At 43.6% G+C, this 7,398-nt stretch overlaps 1 long non-coding RNA gene across 2 annotated transcripts in view; it reads left to right on the top strand.

Moving 5' to 3' along the window:
- LOC138112511 (uncharacterized) overlaps positions 1-6,053 on the top strand; it is a 30,287-nt gene extending 24,234 nt beyond the window's left edge. The window contains exons 1-3 of one of the 2 annotated variants that reach the window (XR_011151764.1): positions 1,701-1,769; positions 5,576-5,725; positions 5,829-6,053. This is a non-coding gene — a long non-coding RNA (uncharacterized lncRNA). Of the gene's footprint in view, positions 1-1,700; positions 1,770-5,575; positions 5,726-5,828 lie in introns of those variants that run through there. The other variant, XR_011151763.1, reaches the window with a different exon arrangement.
- The last annotated feature ends 1,345 nt before the right edge of the window (positions 6,054-7,398 follow it).

Genomic DNA, 7,398 nt, shown 5'->3' on the forward strand with positions numbered 1-7,398 from the left:
CCTAAGCCAAGTTCAATGGCTCGTTAAACTCAGGTGACAGGATTTTGTGGGTCAAGGGGAAATGGATGAGGAAAAATGCTGTGGAAAAGCTTAACTTAATGATGCAGGTGAAGACTGTATGTGAACAAGCAGTGTTGCACATAAACATGTTCAAATATGAAAGGGAGATATAGGGCAAGACAGTTTAAAGCATTTGACCTCCAAATTCCCTGGTAGAACCTCCCTGCTCTAGGAAGGAAAAATTATACATAGGTTTAAAGGCGGATGCTATGGGGAAAGTAGTGGTTGCTTGTCTCTCTGGAGATTAAATGCTGTGAAGGGTATGAATTCCTAGCCTAGGATGGTCTGTCTTGCTAGGACTTGTGGGAAATTGAATCCCCTCCGGAGAATTCATACCAGAAAGGCTGCAGCTAATACACATGACATTCTCAAGGATTAGAAAGATGATTTTTCATGGGCCAGATTACTTTAGAGACACTGGTACTGTCATATCAAGGTGAATCCTATTATCCATCTGGGGTATGCAGGACAATATGAAAACACCACTGGGGTATGGAATGTTAGAGGCAGCTTACTTTCATGGAAAGAGATAGTTGAATGCAGCAGGGGGAGAGAGGCCTGTATGTATACTGTCTTGATAAACCTTAAAATTTAGGGCAGAGAACACAGACTGAGCACAGTCTCCTCCTTGTGTTCAGTGTCATCTTAGCCATATTTTGGAGAATGTAAGATTGGCTTTTAATTAGTGAGGCCCAGCTCAAAGAGGCAAAGTATTCACGATGCATCTGAAATAAGCCTCCATTAGCAACTCTACACTGTTTCTCAACAGATGTTTTAACTTTCCTTTGAATGCTTTCAAAAGGGAAATACATTGTCCTGATCTGCCAGCTACCTTGATGATTAATGCAATGCTGTGGCATCAGGTGTCTTCAGATGGCCTCACAGAGGTGTCTGGTGAAGAAGGAAGACAAAGCTGTAGCTCAAACATTGTGGAAGCCTTTGTCTCCTTTTTTTTGTCTTTTTTTTAACACTTCTTGTTGAAGAGCAACTGCAGTGTAATCATTATTATGCTTATGACCTAACACATGTAATGGAGGCATGAGAAAAATTCTCTTCTTAGGTATTGTCCTTTAGCTGTAGCACCTACTCCACAGTCATTTTCTCCTGCTGGATGTACGAGCAATAATAAGTATATACATTTTTAACACTGGGATAACCATGCCCAACAGTGCCAAAGAGGCCCTACAGAGAGTGCACAGGTTAGGGGCGTGTCAGGTAAGAGGAGCATGATCTATCCATTCACTCCCTCTAACACTGTTTTGTGCCTTTTAAATTATGAAAAAGTCACAAGAGTCTCCGCCTCCTTGCACATTTTTGAAAGAACTCCAAGCAGGATGACCTCCTTCTCTGTTCCCTTGGTGAGAGGACACCCTTCTGCCTACAGTGAAAGGAAGAAAATACTAGCATCTGCTAGTCCAGGGGATGCATTTCAGCAGTGGAAGCTTACAGGTTTTGCCTGGTATTTTTCCTCTTCCTAAAGCACATGTTAATGATTTTGACCTTTCTAGTAATTTGATTCCAAAAACAGTGTTACAGCAGCTGAGCCCTAAGATGCCATTTGGAGGATTATTATCACTCTGAAATCAAAGCAAACAGCTGCTTGTTCAAGCCTGTGTGGAGATCCCCTCACTCATGGAGATCCTCCTCTCTCATCTCTGTGTCCTCAGCCCTGGGCCTGCTGTCAAGAAGTTCCAGTCTGGCTGGCCAATGTAAGGATAAATATGCTGCCAATTCTTTGCATTTGTGTAGTATAAGAAAGCTCCAGGAGAGCCAGGCTGGTTGAATATGGGGTGATACCAAAGGCATCCTTGTACAGGGGTACCTGAGATAGAGGGGCAGGGTGTGTAAAATCATGTGTTCATGGTGTGCAATCAGTTGAAAGGACATTTAGGCTATTTGCAGATAGATCAGAAAGGGCTCTGTGCTTGCCTTAAGCAGAAGCTGGCTCGTGCAAAAGTTCTCCTTCCAGATCTGCATTTCCTTGGCTCCTCCCACAGTATGAATAATCCCCAACATTTCCGTGACTCAGTGGATTCGCTATGGAAATCATGGCAATATTTTCAGAGTCATAGTCTAATACCTGAGCCCCGACAGGATTCGTGCCCCCACATCCCTGGCATTATGCATAGTTATGTAATGCCTCTTACTCATGGCACTGAAATCAGGAGTATGTCCGAGTAGTGAAGAACTAGTGAAATCTGGAGTAAAATCCAAACCTCCCTTTTGCTCACTTTTGAAAACCTTATAATTTGTGTTTGAGTGTGCAACATTTTTTAAAATGTTATTTTCTCTGGTGGTGAGAACAACAGGGTCCCAGCTTTATTTTCAATTTCTTCCTTTTTCATGGCAAAATTCAAGTCAGTCTGTAGAAAGAAAATCTGATTAGCTACTTCACAAAACTAACATTAGCATCTGCCTCCAGCTTTGCTGTTTCATCCCCTCTTCTCCTGGTCCCCTTTCTCCTATTCCCTAAATGCTTAATAAGAACGGCAGTTGGGAGAGCAGGTATGCAAAAAAAGAGAAAGAAGTAATCTCATCCATACCGCCCCCCAAGCCCACAGCCATGTTTCTTGTATCAACTGAATATGAAGCTGCTGTCCTCATAAAACTGCTAATAAAAATCATTTGGGAGGCTCACTGCTCTGTGCAGAACAGTATCTGTCCTCAATGCAGCTTCTGGTTGTTCCTTTATGCAAAGTCTCCTTTCTGCTCTGTGTGACAGAGGTGGTTCTCCCAGGTTAGATGGAGCATTTGCAGTGCATGCAGAAGTCAGAGAACCTCATCAGGGAGTGGCTACACTGGGGAATGGTCACAAAGGAACTATTCAGATATTTTTGTGTGATATTCAGAGAGGGTATTTTACCTGGCTAACTGAAAGGTAGGAGTAAATCACCTTGCAGTGAGTTCACATTCATGAATACAAATAGGATTTGAAAGTGGTAGGCATGCATGTCTTCCATGTCTGCACCAGCTGCCTTCTCTAGGCCCTAATCACATTTTCAGAGAAGCTGTATCAGCCACTACTGCTGTCTGTAATAACAGTAGCACTGACTGCTCTGCTCGTATATTCGTACAGCCACGGTCTCTTACAGCAAAAGCTGCCTCCCTTAAGGCTACAGAAAGCAGACCCACCTGCAGACTGCAGTGCCAGCAGCTGTAGAGCAGGTGGAGAAGCCAGAGCCAGAAAAGCAGTCATGCATTGCAAAGCCACTATCAGGTTCTGTTTCACAGGTGAAGAAACTGAGACAGATGGAGGGCAAGTGATTTTCTCAAAGTGATATGAGTAATATCACTGGCAGTGCCAGCTCTTGAAACTAAACCCAGCTTAGGCCAGGTTCTGTGAAACGAACAATAAACTGCGCAGCAACATCCCTGGGCTTCTGCTCATGCCCCAGAGAGACTCACTGCAGCTGTCTGGCACATCTGGCATTGTGGGTGCACCACTGTCTTGGCTCTGAGCCAACAGTGCTGCTGGGGGACCTTCTGCTTCCTTTCTCCTGAGGGTGTCTGTGGTGAGCAAGTAGTTGATTATTTACACAGTAGGTGCTCTTTCTTAAATTAAAATAACCTCTTCTGGGTTTTGATCCTATTCAGCTCAGTCTTCCCTTTTTGGGCACATGATGTAGTTGGATGACAGAATTATTTATAGGTAACACCTGGTGGGGGCAAAGAGACATTTAACAAATCAGTAGGGATGAAACAAAGGATTTGTTTACTGATGCTCCAAGAATAGGCTGCACTGAGAGCAAGCACACCTTGTATTTCCCCTCTGCTTCTTGTCCCTTTGGTACCCTTTCCCAGCACACTCCAGACTGTAATTTGCACTTCCTTTTCCCTCTCCTTCACTCCCTACAATTGGCTGCCCCAGGAGAATGTTAAGCTCAGACGCTCCACACCCTGGTTGCACCAAAGTTTCAGTAGACCATGGGCAAAAGTTGAAATTATCACCTTTTTTTGCAGTCAGATGTATTGCAGTGTGAAGGATCATGACTCTCACCAACCTCTCTCACTGTGAGCCTGGGGTGTACCAACTTGCCCCTTTCCTGAATCTCTGAAAAACTCTTTTCTGCCATTCTGCCAAAAGTTCCATCTTTTTATTTGCCATGTTCTAAACATCTGCTAGACCCTTGTCTCTGACTAAAGAGCTTGCTTACCTGTGAGCCCTGTTTTGGACTTTGACCTTGCTCCTGGTCCTCTAGCTTGGCCAGGCCCTGGGCTTGAGGGGATAGTCAGGTAGGCAGTCCAGCCTGCAGGGAGAGTGAGGGCTGTAAAGGAGAGACATGATGGAAATCTTCCCAAACAATGCTTTTTGCAGCAGTTTAATTGCCTGTGATGTGATATGTATCCATCCTGGGCCACATCTAATCTTGTCTTCTTGTCTTTCTTGTCTTGTTATTCTTGTCTTTCAGGAAAAATGGTGGGGTTGGAAAACAGTCAAACAGACCTGCTTGTCCTGGGGCTAGGTGTTCTATGACTTGTATGGCTCTTTTATGGTTCCCATGGATTCCAAGCTAACCCAGGATTCATGGCCTTTTCTAGCTATTCAGACTTTCCCCAGCTGTCCATCATCTAGGAACCAGCTGGTTTCCTGAAAACTAAACACTTCCACTTCAACCCAGCACCTCTGGCAATCCTAGGACACTTCTCATACTGTTTGGTATGCTTGGATCTGGCCTAGATAAACCAGACAACTTTCCCATTGTGCTTGGAACAGTATAACCCTCTTTGCACTGATTAGTTGTTAGGCCAAAGTATCTGAATGCTCTAGGTGATGTGCTTCACTTTCAAAAGAGAAAGAGAATAGCACAAATACACACAAATATACAAAATATGAAGGACAAGTGGTTTCTAAAGTTCTCTTTTCAGATGGATGGTTTGCAATCCGGTGTTAATCGTCTATTGGTCCTGTCTCCTGAAAAGATATTTAGAAGGGAGAAGGAGTAGCACATTTCCAGAGCTAGGTATTGGAAAGGATCAGTAGCTCCATCTCGTAGTAACACTCATCAGTCAGGCGTGTGCTGTGTGTCACTCAGTGGAGGAGTGCCTGCTCCACTGTGCAGCATCTCTGCTGTCACTGACAGCTTCAGTCCTGTATTCCTCACTTAGCTTCCCACTGTGACTCTCCTCTGCGCCTTCCATCCTTTAGCATCGGGCTGCTCTTTCTTGGCTGCTCTTTCTTGACTTTCTTGACTGGATCATCGCCTTTCTTGACTGTGCCATGGGTTTTGTACCTCTATGCCTTTTGCCATCGCACATGCTGTCCTCTTCTCACACTTTTAATCTCTTTTATTTCTTCTCTTCCCCCTTCCCCTCCTGGTGTTTTCAGCATTATAATAGTATTTGGCACATCTTTGAAAAACATTTTTAAGCCAGAATCATATTTTCTTTAGGTTTTTATAGTTTTAGCCATCTCACAATGCCAAAGGGGAAAGTGAAACTAAGCACACTTAGTGATCACCCTAGAAAATATTCAAGTCAGAAGCAGTCTCAGTGTGTGGTTCTGGCTCTCTTGCAGGGCATGAGAGCTGCACTTTGCTCAACAGCACTTACAATGTGGGGGTTCCTGCCATCACAGATCAGCCAGTGGGATGGGCTGTGCCTACCCCTTCAGAATCTACTCTGGAGCAAAGTCAGCCAGAAAGCCAGGCTGGTGAGCTTTGTACAGGTAGGTGAGAGTCACTCACAGGATCCCATCACCAGCTCAGTTTTGGGCATATCAGCAAGCAGCTGGAATACGGTAGTGTAGGAATATTCTAAATCTTTTCCAGATGCTTGAAATATACCTGAAAGTCATGGATTCAGCAAGGCGGAAGGATGTGATAAAGTGGATAGATCTTTTCTTTGTCCCTTCTGACCTGTAGGATACTATCATTATCTGATGCTGTGCTTTCAGCGCAGGAACAGGCCCTGTGCCAGCCTCAACACAGGGCTCAGTGTAACTCCTCTACCTGGAAATACATATATGCTTTACTTTATTGTGGGGAGTGTAACAGAAGGAAATAAACTAAAACATTTCCCCATTTATGGGGGTAGTCTGTGTGTCTGCTGTGTATTGCTCCTCTTTGGACAGAGCTGCTGGATGGCTGTCAGCACACTGAGGGCTTTTACATGTAAGAGAAGGCCAATGTAAACTTCCTTCATCTGGTCTGGATAATCTGACTGATCTCACCATTTCTACCGAACAATGGAAAATTGCCTGAATATTTGAACATGTATTGTTCTTAGGGAAACAAAATGTTCAGCTAGTTTGGTTGCCTTAGCAACATCCACTTCTAAAAATACAAAAGAGACAATCTAAAAAATAAGTGAACGTGTAGCACAGGCAAGGAGAGAAAAATGCTTCTTTCTCCCTGACCCAGAGAAATGGGGTCATGGGCAGAAATGCTTTCATTTAAATCTCGGTGAAGGACTTAGAGTGTATCTTCACACACTTGTTGAACACATTTAATTTTTAATAGTTTAGATCATGGCTGATATTAAACCCAGGATGGTCCCTGTGACATCTCTTTTATATTGGCTCCAAACTGATTCTGTCAGTGGTTATTTAGAATGATGTATCTCAGAAAGCACAGGTTGCACCAGAAGTAAGCAGCGGGTCACTGCAAGAGTTGCTGTGTGTTGGGGGGCAAGAGGCCTAGAACAGTAAGAGTTAATTAAGAATGATTAAAGGCCAACCTGAGATACATCTTGCGAAGGCAAGTAAAAGAAACAACAAATGATTCCTTTGTGACATGATGTGGAAAGGACCTGTGTGTGCTTGGAGAAAGTAATGAGGGGACCATAGGTGTGACCCAAGGACAACGTGAATTAAATGAGTAACACTCCAATTTTCAGTAATTCTGACAAAGGAGAATATGGGGCAAACACTGTGTATACAGAAAAGGAAATGACTGCATTTGAGATGAAACAGGAACGTAAGCATCTTGATCAGCTCCAGTCACAGGGACTAGAATATCTCAGAATATTGAGATAGCTGGCATATGAAATGGCAAATCTTACAGGGCGGATTTTTAATTAATCTGTCAAGTTGGTGGTGGCACTGTCTGACTGCAGAATAACAGATGCAGTGCTTCTGTTATCTCTAAGAAAAGGAAAAGGGTGTAATCTAGGGAAATGCAGACCCATTCTTCTGACCGCCACAGTGCCTACAGCTTTGGAGCCAATCTGTAGGAGGGAATAATTAAAAAAAACACGGAGGCAAATGAACAGTGAGGAACAATGCAATATTAGTTTGTCAAAGGCAGAGCATGCCAAAACAACTCAGTATTTCTCTTTGATAAAGCAACTATTTTGGATTGAGGAAATGATAGAGATCTTATCTGTCCAGACTACAATAAA

Source organism: Aphelocoma coerulescens, chromosome 1 (assembly GCF_041296385.1).
Source record: "Aphelocoma coerulescens isolate FSJ_1873_10779 chromosome 1, UR_Acoe_1.0, whole genome shotgun sequence".
Classification (NCBI taxonomy): Eukaryota; Metazoa; Chordata; class Aves; order Passeriformes; family Corvidae; genus Aphelocoma; species Aphelocoma coerulescens.